Raw genomic sequence first — 12,052 nt, 5'->3', positions numbered from 1 at the left:
TTTCATTCACATTCCCATCTTGATTGCTCTGCATGGTCCTTATATTACCTTACTGTCAATAGCAAGTGTTCATCCTACAGGGAGCCATTTAATAACCAGCTGCCATTTAATGTGTAGACAGAACATTTGTCTCAGCCATCTCATCTCTCAGGGATAGTTTCTCTAGATGAGGAGTTGGGAAGTCTTCAAGAAAAACAACAGCTGGACTTTCCAATTGCCCCCTACTACTCATTATTAGCTCTGCTCCAGACAAGATAAACCAATGCATTCTATGGGTAAATCGATGTGTTGAGTATTTTCTAAGTACAGTACATGTTACATGCTGTCTTCTGTTATATACACAAGAGTGGATAGAGTAACATAAGTAATAATACTTATTCTTCTAATAATCAGAAGTAATTAATTATTCATAGGAAAACAGAAAAAGACAAAGGACAATGACAAATTAAGGGAAAATGAGGGAGTAAAAAATGATGGGGGAGGTGAAGCAATTTCAGAGTGATCAATCAAAGCAATAATTACTAAGTGACATAGGCAAATAAGTGAAAATATTTGCATGTTCAACTATTAATGTAACGAAAAACTCAGGAAAAAAGACGGCACTTCTGAAAGTTGGGATTTATTGGGGTTCCTGCAAGTAAACCTTACGCGTTTCGGGAGTTATCCCTTATCCCTATGACTAAGGGATAACTCCCGAAACGCGTAAGGTTTACTTGCAGGAACCCCAATAAATCCCAACTTTCAGAAGTGCCGTCTTTTTTCCTGAGTTTTTCGTTGAACTTACAGTGGGGACACTGTTGGACTGTGCACCTGAACCGAGGGGGGAACGGTGAGCAGTGCGGTCCTTATCTTTTTTCAACTATTAATGTAATGTGTATTTTTATGTCTGCGGCATTCACCAGGAACCACAAGCTTTTATAAGTGTTTACAAGTGTTTAAATGCTCAATTGTTATTAGTCCTGGTTAATGCTGCAAAGAATTTGAACAACTGGGTGTTGGTTATACCAACCAGAAAAAGCACCAAATTATTTGTTTTGTTCTATCATTGTTTTGCTTTATACAGTATATATATATATATATATATATATATATATATATATATATATATATCTAAAATTAAAAAAAGCACCGCAGCAGGCTCAGTAAGAGTAACTAATTTTAATAAACAAGCAAAAGAAATTCCAATGTTTCGATCACATCAAATTATAGTGATCTTCCTCAGGGACTAGTTTTTTTCCCAGAGGAAGATCACTCTGATGTGATTGAAATGTTAAAATTTCTTGAAGTTTTCTTGAAATTTTTGCTTGTTCATTAAAATCACTTACGCTAATTGAGCCTGTCGAGTGCGGTACTTTCTTGTTGTACACATTTGACCTGCACCCAGGCATGCAGTGTATTTGTTTGGTGAGTGCTATCCAAATTATGGAAAGATAAATTATGGAAAGTTTCAAGGATTCTGGATATCAGGTCCCATATATATATGTATATCCGAAACGTTGGATGCACCAGTGATGTTGTAACAATAAATTTTTTTGCACATTTGAAGAAACTAGATTGCAGGTCCACTTTGAATCATCGTATATATATATATATATATATATATATATATATATATATATATATATATATATATATATATATATATATATATATATATATATATATATATATATATATATATACATATACAGTAGGTATTAAATGTATAAAAAATATTAGGCATCCACAATAAAAAGTCTTTTTCAAAATATATATTTCTAAATCTAATAAAGCTACGGATGGAATGGAAAGTGGATGAGGGAAAAAAGGCCAGTGGGGTGAGGGTAGTGGAGTTCACTAGTCTGAAACTTTATATTCCATCAATCACATGATGAGGGAAGGATCAATGTGACCATGCTACATTATATCCAAAACCCCTTATGCCTCATCTTCTTATGATAACTGCAATATATGTAAACATTACAGCACAAGTGGAGGAGCACATGGCAGAGAAATAACAAACATTACAATAGAAATGTGATTCATGGATTCTGATTGGTGAGCTGATTTCTTTAGGCAGTCAGCAATGACATGTAGGTTGGGTCTAACAGCTTGATAAGGCCCCAGGGTGCCCACATCTTTGCCCATGTTTACGTTTACATGGGCTAAATAAAGCACTTTTGCACCTTACAATTGATTGGTGTGCTACTGGATTTTTCTCCATTACAGAGGAAATTCAGAGGAAATTCAGTGATGTCGCCCTAGTCTCAGGGGTAGTTAAATCAATATACAAAAACAGCCAGTAAGTTAAGTAAGTATACACTGTATGCACTGTATCATCTATGTATACCTTTTCTTGTCCTTTAAAGGATGAAATTAACCTGCCTGTATGACTTTGGGATTTAACCCAGGCAGACATGGGGAGAACACACAAGCTCCTTGCAGATAGTGCCCTCGCTGAAGCTGAATTTAGGATCCCAGCACTTTAAGGCCAATCTGTTGCCTGATGTATGTTCAATAGTAATTTCTAGGGACGAGCAATGCATTAATTTTCACCAAAAATAAAAAAAGTGATCTGTTAGAAAATAATGCAAATATCTGCTCCTTGCCTTCCACATCAACCAATGGGATTTGAGCTCTACCCAACCCTCCCCTTGTCTAGGTAAAGCTGGCCATACACACAAAGATAAAGTCATACAAATGAAACTTAATACAATTTTTAGACCATATGTGCATTGTCCAGATATTTTTTGTCCTATGGCGATCGGTCGTTCAGTCGACTGAACAGGTTAAAATATTTCTGTCTGCTAATGATAATCTCTCTGCATGTATTGCCTATCTGACGATATCAATGGGTCATTGTACCTACTATTTGCTGGACTTAACTTTCACACGATTGCTGCCTGTCAATTAATTGCCAGAACATCATCCGATTTGTTATTTTTACTACTTTATTTAAACTGAATGGTTAGTGGTAGGTCGGTAGATTGCCAAGGACGATCGTTCTTCGTACACGAGAATAAGATCTGCATGTCTATGGCCAGCTTAAGGCTGTCTTCTGGAGAAAAACACCCAAATCAATAGACAAGTAAAAAAAAAACAAAATATAAAGAACACACAATAAATATATTGCATTTCTGGGTGTTTAATCCAAAGATTTGTTTAACATTATTGTTTTTTTCTTGACAACTGCTCAGAAGAAAAAATAAATATCATGGATAGAAATAAGGTAGGGAGATCCAAATTATGGAAAGACCCTTATCCGGAAAACCCCAGATCCCAAGCATTGCAGATAACAAATCCCGTGCCTGTATTGTATTTTAAAAACAAAATCTACTGTAATTTGCTAGAAACTAACAATAAAAGACCCAAAATGTACTCCTTTTTTTAAATTTAAAATATAAAACACTAATGATGTGTGGTAGATGGCATGTGTCATTTAGGTCCTTCATATACTTTTGATGTTAGTAATAGGACACAGCTTTTGAGCTTTGATCAGTATGACTACAGCACCCAGGGCAAAATGTGAACTTTGTAAGACTTGTGTTTAGTGCACTTATTGCCCTCCCCGTAGCCTTATGGCCTTCTTAAATCCAAATTTGCATTTTAAATAATATTTTGCCTGTTATCCTTTTAAACAAATGGATGAGGTGTAAAGGTCATTATAACTATGCCATTCAATTTTAAATTTGTGGTGTAGGAAAGCAGAAAGCCAAAGCAGATATAACTGCAAAATGCAATTGCATTGGATGTCTGTACAGGACAAAAGGAAAGCCTTGCTGTAAGGTACTAGCTGTGTATGGGAAATTAGCTGCCAAATCAATGCCATTTCAATGTATACATGATAAATATATTTTATATTTACACCCTGCAAAATTGTTAAACTTGTGTTAAAAGTATTAGTGGATAAAACTCAGAGTGGGGTCAGTATATATATATATATATATATATATATATATATATATATATATATATATATATATATATATATATATATATATATATATATATATATATATATATATATATATATATGGGCTTCTGACCGTAAGGGGAGGGGACAATATGATTGAGATAAGAGCCACAGTCTCTATACAAATGTTTATTTAACCATTGCTGAACATACTGTGGCATGAAAATAAATAAATTGACTTTCAATTTTTTACTTAGGCAGTGCGTGTGAAGAAAAGACAACAGAACAGCTCAGCTTTTTAAGAGCTGTCCATGCAGAAATGTGAAGAAATCAAAGTCTTTAGACTGTAAACATAGGGGCAGATTTATCAAGGGTCGAATTTCAAACTTTGGAATTCTAAATTCGAACTGAATTTATTAAAAAAATCAAAGGGTTTTTTTTTTGGGTGAATAGGCTGTTTTCGTTCGAATTTGAATCATACAATCAAAGTAACATCGTATTCGATCAAATTTGATTCAAAGTTTTTTCTAAAAAAAACTTTGGTTTTTCAAAGACCACCAATTGACTCCAAATGGGTTCTAGGAGGTCCTCCATAGGCTAAAACAGCAATTCAGCAGGTTTTAGATGGCGAGTGTTTGAAGCCGAATTTTTAAAGAGACAGTACATGATAAATTTAGATATTAAAATTTTTGAATTTTTTTCAAATTCTAATCGAATTTGGACTATTTCCTGGTCCAAGTACACAAAAAATAGCTCAAAATTCGTTTTTTTTAATTCAAATTTTCACTTTGACCCTTGATAAATCTGCCCCATATTATCTATAATGTAAGTCAAGTCTTCCATTTATCCAGTCTAGTGTATTAGAATAAAGTATCAGATGCAGCACTTTGTAGCATTATAGTACATTTAAGAGCAAGGTACCACACTGCTGCATACTGCATGTGCTTGGTGTGGTTATTTTATGCAACAAATCAATCCCCAACTTTTTACCAGTGAGCCACATTCAACTGTAAAAACAATTGGGGAGCAACACAAACATGAATAAAGTGAATGGGAATGCAAAATATGGGATGTGATTGGGTATTTTATAGGGTATATGGTGATTGGGTATTTGATTAGGTATTCGGACTGACAGCCTACATGAGGCTCTACTTGGTAGTACATCTGGTTTGTATGTAATTAAACTTGCCTCAAAGACTTGGTTTAAAAAACAAGCACCTGCTTTGAGGTTACTGGGAGCAACATCCAAGGCACTGGTGATTAACATGTTGCTTGTGAGCCACTGGTTGGGGATCATTGCCCTAAAGGCTATAAGTTATGTGGTTACTGGGACCTTGTTGTTCAGCTTTTTCAAGTAGATTTAAGGCATTTTTCCACATAACAATGGAAGCACAGTGACATTTGGGCAGCATGATAGTGAGATGGTTAACTGTGCTGCTGGTTTTTTGATTCTAGCCAGGGCATATTTAGGATGTTTGTAAATTCTATGCTTGCCTCTCTATACTGCAATTTTCTCCAAAAACATTCAGACTGTAAACTGACTCCTGTTAAAAAAATTACCATTGTAAAAATATGAAATGCAGTAAATAAGAATATAGTATGACACTTACTGTTGCTGCACAAGTATGTTGTATGGATGATACTGTATGTACCCTATTTTGGGTAGAGTCTTAACAACACTTAAGTTATAAAGGTTTTCCCTTTCTAAGAACCTGCACAGTGCTATGCAAAAGAAAAAGGATTGCAAACTTTACAGGTTGACAAACAAGATACTTGCATTATATCAAAAATATGTCCTCTTCTGGGGTAGAAAGGCCATACCTACTTCTCTTTTTTTATATGACCTCCTCAAAAGCACACATAATATTTCAGTGCCAGGATTGCAGAAACTCAAATAAGCATTCGGCTTCATTTGAGACTGAAACTTGCCTTAAATATTAAAACAGACAGGTAATCTTGGGGCATGGGGGGAGTGATTCTGCTGAATCGAAAGTATAGGTCGCTCTTGAATGCAGCATGAAGAACATGGCACAGATGAACCAGCAAGGTGGGGGTGAAGCTAGCCTGCCTGTGAAGGAGGGGCCTTGCTGAAAAATAACATGGTGGTTGGCAGCTTCCTTTAAGAACCCCCCTTGCTGCCCTTTTTGGGGCGTGCCTAATCCTGATTAAAGCTATTCTGATGACCGTAATAACCGATTGTCCCCCTGTGCCTCTGCATTGACTGGCAGTGCCGGAAGTCCATCTTCTGCCTAATAGAGTCAATACGAACCTGAGGTAGCTTCCTAATGGAGCTCTCCCGAATGGCTGAGTCCTTAGGGTGTGTGCCCCCCAGTCTAAAAGGTCTGTGAGCTTGATTCCCACCTCTGCTAAAAACTCAGTGCCAAAGCAACTCCAGTTGGTTGTGCTACAACCAATTCTGGAGAGGGATAAAAGTGAAAGAAGCCCATTGTCCGCCTTCCATTTGGCTGCCCCTTTTTCTTACAGGGGTTTCCCTTCTAAGCTACCCAGGTATCTACATCAGGTATCTACGTTAGGCAATATTTCCCCATTGCCCTTACCTTACCTTTGCATCAACTTGGGTCTTTTTTCCCCATACAGAACCCTTTTTGGGGTTTGCCTAGCATCAGCCTGAAGTTCACCTTGGCAAATTGCTTAATGAGGACAGTGTTCTGTACCAAGCTTTAAAAACAAAAGGAATTGAGAAGCTGATTAGCAAAGATTGTTAATGTAGCTTGAGGAAAATGCCTCTTTCACGCTTTACCGAACCCTACGTATCTGTCACTCGTTAATGTAGCCTGAGGCGAATGCAACCGATGCCTTTGTGTTCAAAAGACAGGTACCAAACAGGCATGGAACTAGGTGCAGGAAACAAGCGATTTGCCACATGCTCGAAAGAGCAGACAGGTCATCTTGGGGAATTGGGGGAGTGATTCTGCCGAATTGAGACGTCGCTCTTGAATGCAGCATGCAGAACATGGCACAGATGAACCAGCAAGGTGGGGGTGAAGCTATCCTGCCTGTGATGGAAGGAGGGGGGCTTGCTGAAAAACAACATGGTGGTTGGCAGCTTCCTTTGCTGAAGGGCTGTCTCGACAAAACTCCATTTGGCTGCCATTTTTCTTATAGGGGTTGCCTTTAAGAACCCCCCCACTGCCCTTTTTGGGGCATGCCATGCATCAGCACACAGTTGACCTTGGTAAATTGTTATAGGAAGGCAGGGTTCATTAGATAGCTTGAAAAAAAGCATTTGAGAAGCTGATTAGCGAAGGCAGCTTTGGCGCTTTACCAAACTGTAAATATCGAGTACTCATCAATGCAGTCCGAAGAAAAGGCAACTTCTGCTGAAAGGGACGCCCTTGGGCTGGAACACTGGGCTCTTTGGGGGAAGATTTTTTTCTGCATGCGCCATACATCAGCCATGTGGGATGCCAGTTTTGCTGACTCCAAAGTAACAGTCGCTCTTGAGTGCAGCCTGAAGAAAATGCCACAGACAAGCCTGCATATAAGAGAGGGTTCTATACAGACATAAAGAACCTGGAAATATCTGGGGAAATCACCCACCCAGGATTTGAACTCAGGACTACCATGGGCAGACAACAAGCGATTTAACCACTGAGCAACAGAGTCTAATCCTGAAAGATGTCATGGATGACCGTCATAACCAATTGTCCCTTTGTGCCTCTGCATTGACTGGTGGTGCCAGAAATCCATCTTCTGCCTAATAGAGTCAATATGAACACAAGGTACCTTCCTAAAGGAGCCCTCCCGAATGGCGAATGAAGAGTCCTTAGGACGCGTTTCCCCGGTCCAAAAGGTTTTTAGCATTTAGTGGTGGAGTATAAAGCCACCCTTTACTAACATATCATCATGATAATTCTTTCAGTTTTACTACTCACTAAACATTCACTGTAAAAGCCAACACATTATAATAATTTTATTGCACTTACCCCCAATGATTAATCAGACTTACTCACTCACTAGCTCTGTTGGTCCAAGCACATATGTATTATCTATACCAGTGCTGTCCAACTTATGTGGTCCCGAGGGCTGGAATTTTTATGGTTGACATAGTGGATGCCCACACTCATGTTACCACAAGACCAAGTCAACATTAATCATGATAGCACACCAAAAAACGAAATGGTTGCTGCTCACTGTAGGGATAGCACTCATCACTTATATGTAAAACAAGTTTAGTAAGTCATATTAAGGCATATTCTTAAATACATATGCCTCCTCCTCCCCTGTGGATAACAAAGCACCCCCAGCACATAATCAACAAACACCTTAGGGCCCCTAACAATAATTTTCAAATGCTAACAACCCCCCAGAACTAATAGCAGGCTTATGTTCAACAGGCAAAGAAGGGCACACACAGGCAGAATATGGCAAAAACAAGCAAAATATGGCAAACACAAGCAGAGTATGGCACACACAGGGAGCATAAAGATGGCAATACAGGGGATTACAGTCTGAAATTGAGTTTTAAACAATGCAGGCCCCAGTTAATCTCTGTAGTGATACCATTTAAATCTTACACAGACACAGCAGGTAGACTTTAATGTGGGGGCCCATACAAGGGAGGGTTGTGGGCCACCAGTTGGACAGCCCTGATCTATACTATATTTTCTCACCCTCCTATCCTACATGTTTCTTAATAGGCTAAAGATGCAACATAGGCAGAGAGAAAAAAATATGGAGTACATGATGTTGTCCGCTTCTCTTGTTTGTGCTATTATACAGGATTTATTTCGCTTTAAATGTAGGTTGCCTGCTTATTACAACTCTCAATCACAGCTACATGAGGAAAAGTATGGACTTGTTTGGTATCTACATGGAGGTTTACCTGTATTGTGTCTTTATGGAACATTCAGTTTAACATCAAAGTAGATGGCAAGAAAGAAGTCACCAAAGAGGGCATTATGTGATTGGCTTCTCTTCCAGTCCACCATGGCAGTTCGCGTTGATGTCACAATTTGTATTAATTTGGACACACTGGGGAATAAATCACCAATTACACACAATTTTCCATTAATGCAGCATTTCTTTTATACTGTATTTAAAAAACATCAAAAGCTAGCCAATCACTTTTCTCTTGCTGCACATTGCTTATATGTAAATAAAGCAGGCTTATACCTGCACTGTGTTCCTGCATTTCTTTATTTTCTGCTCATCTCTCTCTAGTTATTGAACTATTTCAAGTATCTTCAAATGATCTAAAGCTGTTTGTACTATTGAAAAATCTTAGCTCAGCAACAAATGGGTAACAGTATTTAACAGAAATGATTAACACACATTTTTGACAGGGAATTTATTAGTACAAGGCTAGAAAAAAACTTCATACGCCACTTGGAAGAAAAGAGATCTCAATGATGTACCCTATGCAAAGCAGGTGGAAAGACTTTTTGATTTTCAAAATCAAAATCATACTGGCCAAAGAGCTGGGTGGATTTGGTATCCAGTCAAATGCCAAATTATTTCTAACCTGCCCTGATAGCATATGGCACATATTATGCATACGTTGGATCCATTAAACCTTGTATTGTCCCATTTATTTGAAATCACTTGGTTCATGGTAATAAATAAATAAATTATATCAGAAAAGAATGTATTGGTTAATTCAAACCAGAAACAATTTAACGCATAACATTTACAAGGGGCTTCATTTCACATGTAGTTTTATCATCGCTAGTTGTTGACAGTGTTCTGCACTTGTAACTTCATATCCTCCAGTCATTTATTACATTGGAATCATATATCTTCATGGACATTTGTCATGCTTTCCGTGATTTGGTGCGAGTTAATAGAGGTGAATCTAGAGTTAACAGAACAATACTGTGGTATGCACAGTCATCATTTCAGTACCCAACTGGACTTCAAAGGAGAAGCACATATGGTTTTGACTTTTATAAAGATGGTAGGTGAACTTACAAAAAGTCTGATTTCAAATTTATTTCCAAGGTAGAGAATGGGAGTATAAAAATAAGATTAATTTCCAGTTCAGAATTCTAAATAAATAAAACGAGTTCAGCTTTACAACTTCCTGCGATGCATTGCAGAATAATAAGGTCATGTAGTTACAGTTATGCAATTTGCTGGACTTAACGAATTTGGCAGAAAAGTGTTGTAAACAAAAAAGAGTTTTCCATAACAAATACAGTATTGGCCTATTTTTCAGTCTTAACCCTTTCTCAGGCTACAACATAGAATCTACATCACATGGAAGTTACAGAGTGCCAGCATTTCCATTTGCCATTAAAATAAATTGGAAAATCGGCATTGCTTAGCAATGTGCTGTTGAAAAGCAGAATGTGGCACTGGCACTGAAGAATTTAAAGCCTGCTTTATCTTACTTTAATTACAATTGAATATTTAAATTACATTTATATATATATATGGATACCAAAGTACCAAAAGGTATATATATGGTTGCCATCTGTCCGGTTTTGACTCAGACAGCCTGGTTTTTTGAAGGGCTGCCTGGGTCAAAACGACCTGCCTAGTTTTCCAAATTAGGAAAACCGGACAGGATTCCCTATGTTTGATGCTGCCCTGATGTCACAACCTGCCCCCCACAGCAGCATGGCCCTATCTCAGTTGCGTCACAGCCCCGCCCCGACCGGGCCAAAAGGTGGCAACAATAGGTATATAAGAAGGGTAAGTAAGTCAGCTCATTTGGGCAGTGGCATTACTTTTACTGTTGGTTCAGTTAAAAGTTTAACCCTGTCTTCTAGCGCTGGGGCAATTAGTTAGATCCTGCCCTGGGTTTTGTACATTCTTTTATTGTCTACGTTGGTCTCCACTGGTTTCCCCACATTTCAAAAACATACAGGCAGGTTAACTGATTCCTAATAAACTCTGTTCTGTAAATGTTATAGGGACTTTAGACTAGAAGCTCCACTGGGGAAGGAAATGATCTGAATTGACATTCTCTGTAAGCTGCTGCATACATTTGTTAACACTATACAAATAAAGGAAATTAACAATAATAACAAATTCCTATTTGAGAAACAGATTCAATAGCTTATTAGATGTGAAATTAGGCATTACAAGGACACACATGTAAACAAGTACACCTGCAATGCAAAATTAACTTTCACTGCATATATTCAGGCATCAACAACAATAAATATGTAATGTTTCAGAACACCACTCCCTTTGTTAAACATTATACTAAATCAAATTTACAGTCCACAATATGAATGAATAATTACATTGAGCTCTGAAGGATTCCTCCCATAGCCTCTTACCTGATTTGGGAGGGGCTAAAAAAAGTAAAGGCAATATGCAAAACAAAGACTTTGTAAAAAAAAAAGCATTGCTATATTGGCAATCTGAAGGAAAGAACATTTGCTGTCTACATTGGCGTTTTACCCATATTAGTAGGCCCAGATTTGTGGAGAGGCCACAAAGGCCACCCGGGAGAGAAATCCAGCGCTGCATATTACTTGAATGTGGAGAAACATCTGGTAGACCATGTCTACAATATGATTAAAGGATTTATTTCTCCTTCTTGATCAAGCACAATGAGTAATCAAGCACAATGATGGAGAGACAATTATTATTTTAAAATGACCTTTTCCCATAATCTGAGTGGTAGTGATATTTTAACCCTACTGGGTAATGAACTTTGGGAACTGAACTTTGAAAATTTAATTTTCAAAGTCTGAATTTGGTGTGTAAGAACTTACATTAGTGAGAGTTACCTACATTGTTTGAAGTCCTGCACAAACTAATGGTTCCTGTTATTATGTGGAGATTTACCAAAACTTATATAAATTATAATAAAATTGATTGTCTTTTAGTTCTAGGGCAGTGATCCCCAACCAGTAGCTCGTGAGCAACAAGTTGCTCTCCAACCCCTTGGATGTTGCTCCCAGTGGCCTCAAAGCAGATGATTATTTTTGCATTCCAGGCTTGGAGGCAAATTTTGGTTTCATAAAAACCAGGTTTACTACCAAACAGAGTCTCAATGTAGGTTGACAATCCATATAGGGGCTACCAAATGGCCAATCACAACACTTATTTGGCACTCAAGTAACATTTTTCATTCTAGTGTTGCTCCCCAACTCCTTTTTCTTCTGAATGTTGCTCACGGGTTCAAAAGGTTGGGGATCCCTGTTCTAGGGAATGAAACATTTGCATACAAAGAGTTGTCGA

Source organism: Xenopus laevis, chromosome 1S, assembly GCF_017654675.1.
Source record: "Xenopus laevis strain J_2021 chromosome 1S, Xenopus_laevis_v10.1, whole genome shotgun sequence".
Classification (NCBI taxonomy): domain Eukaryota; kingdom Metazoa; phylum Chordata; class Amphibia; order Anura; family Pipidae; genus Xenopus; species Xenopus laevis.
Note: the sequence above shows the minus strand (reverse complement) of the source record.